We start from the raw sequence: 2,627 nt of genomic DNA, 5'->3' as shown, positions 1-2,627 counted from the left end.
CTCAGATCATGTTTTCTCTTTAACATATTGAATTATTAGATGCTTTGAGCAATATTCATTTACTGCCTGCTTTAAGCGGTGGCACAGGCAGTAAATGAAGCCTGCATTCCATCTGACCGAACAGCTTTGGCTGTTCGAGTCCCACCATGGCTGGGGTGAGCTCCCGGTCCATGTGCCAGCTCCCGCCCACCCAGCAGTTCGAAAGCCCGTACGGGTGAGTAGATGAATGGGTACCTGCTCTTAAAGCGGGGGGGCACCCTTCCTTCCTTCCCTTCATGGTGGCGTGGCAGTGACTGAGGAGCAGAGCGGCGGCGAAACATGGCAGCGGCAGCAACGGTTGGCAAAGCGAGCGACGCAAGCGACTCAAGAGGAGATTGGGCCAGCGAAGCGCGGTGGCAGGGCAACATGGCAGGCCAATTGGGACAGAGGCCGGCTGCAACAGCACGCGCCGTTGTGCGCTGTGGGTTCACCCCCGGAAGGAGTCACTGCAACCGAAAAGGAAGACCTGCACCAAAGACGTCGTCACACGGACTGAAGAAAGAACCTCCGTAAGAAATAAACAACAACTAAGACCCGCCGTGGGTGCCTGATAGATAGTCCCTTTCCTTCATTGTGTGGCCCTAGTAAAAGTAATGAAATTAATAAAGTGTGTAATGTAAACCACTCAGAGCCCTTAGGGGGTGAGTGGTCTATAAATTGAAAGTTTTTATATATATATAAATATTTATATATATATAAATATAAATATATATATATTTGCCTTTTCAACCTGTTTTAAAATAGAGAATACCTTGTTTGTTTGAAGAAGCTTTATTTAAGTGGACTAAAACACTAATGCTAGTGAAGGAAGTTTTAATTGGGATGACAATTGCCAACTTTGAGACTTCAAAGAGCCTAATTGGAATAAAACAAAGGGAGGAATGAATATGTGTGTGTGTGTGTGTGTATTGTAACAGAGAGAAATCCCTTCTCTTGATCTAATTGTGTGTTTTTTAGAACTTCATGTTATGTTTAAAGCTGAATATTTACCAAGATTATGGTAAAAGATGTTTGTAAAAGCAACAGCTTCAACAATTTTATAAAAGCTTCAGCAGTTTTAAGCTTTGCTAAGTTATTAAGCTTGAGACAAAAAGATTGCTTGCCTAAAAAGAAGTAATTATACCAGGTGTGCAAATGACCCAGCCCACATGAAAACATAAATCATGGGTGAGTCAATTAATGAAACTAAGTTGAAAGAACTAAGCAAAAGGAGATGTTTCAAAGTGTGTGCTTTGAACGTTGTTAAAGGAGTAACAAGCAGATGATGTCACAGAAATAAATCATACACATCTGTTAATTAAAAAGGGTCAATTAGGAATACAGAATTTGTATTGTAGAATGGTGTCTCCTACTGGTTGAAGTGGAATCACATATTTTGATGAAATAAGAAAGTTTAGATGTTTTAATATTTTGTAAACATATTCTGTAAAATATTCTGATGAACCAAAATGAAAACTGAAATATAGATTCAGCACATCTAAAGGAGCTTTATGCCTTAGTCCACTTTATCGTATTAGAAAAGTATATATATGAGTTTAATTGCGGAAACAGTGCTGTAATGCTGTATTTTTCTAGAAATTCAATGTATCCATGTATTCTTCAATAGAGATAGATCACAGAAATGCCAGCAAAGATGTTTTTGTCACATATATGTTTGTATAATTATAGGAAAACCAATTTTTATAACAGAACTGATAGGTTTTATACTGAAAATGAACTTAGCCTCATTATGTGTATAAAGTTCATTCAAAGCTGAAGTCTGGAGAACGAGCCAAAAGGGAATATAAATAATTTTTAAGGAGCACTGCACCTACATTGTAGGAGTTGAAGTGTAGCCAACTATCATCCTGAGTGTTAAATATGTGATTGATGACTGGCTAGACAAAGAAATCTGAACTGAGCATGTCTAAGTGATGTCAGTGATGATGTAAAGTGAGGAGGAGCAAGAAGAGCATATAAGCAAGCTCCTGGTTGTAACAAATTGAACCCCCACACTGAATCTAAGCTGTGAGGTGCTCCTTATTTGAATAAAATCCTTTTGTTACCCTTTATTGCCTGGATGATTATTTAACTGTGTGGTTTATTGGCTAGCCACACAAGTCAAAGAACCTTAATGCCCTCGGGGCTTTGGCAACAAAGAGTTGCCTAATAATACATTTTATAGAACTCTACTGGATTTTTAAATTATGGTTTGATGTTCTTGTTAATATTATCATTATTATTTATATTTGCCTTCCTTTCTGAATTGGTTTTAGTGAAACTATGGCTGGTAATAGAAGGCTTACCTTTTTGGCTATTGACTGTTATAGTGGCAATTCACTCATGCTATGTATTGATCTTAATGAGCTCTATACTAAATTTATTTTTAAAAATGTCTACATCACTTCCAGGTCCTGTAGGCACATCTTTTAAATTTAAGGCATTTCTTCCTGCTCCCGGTATGTCTACCCCCCCCCCGATCCTCCACTGGCTGCTTCGAGGGACCTGTTGACCCTAGGGTGAAGGGATTCTGGATCTGCTATGAGGAGCTAACATTTATTCATCTGCTCTAGGATATATCACGGAAATAGATGCTTGATCCTGAGCTC

This window comes from Gekko japonicus, unplaced genomic scaffold (genome assembly GCF_001447785.1).
Source record: "Gekko japonicus isolate JY-2015 unplaced genomic scaffold, Gekko_japonicus_V1.1 scaffold770, whole genome shotgun sequence".
Lineage (NCBI taxonomy): Eukaryota > Metazoa > Chordata > Lepidosauria > Squamata > Gekkonidae > Gekko > Gekko japonicus.
This window is presented reverse-complemented; position numbering follows the sequence as displayed.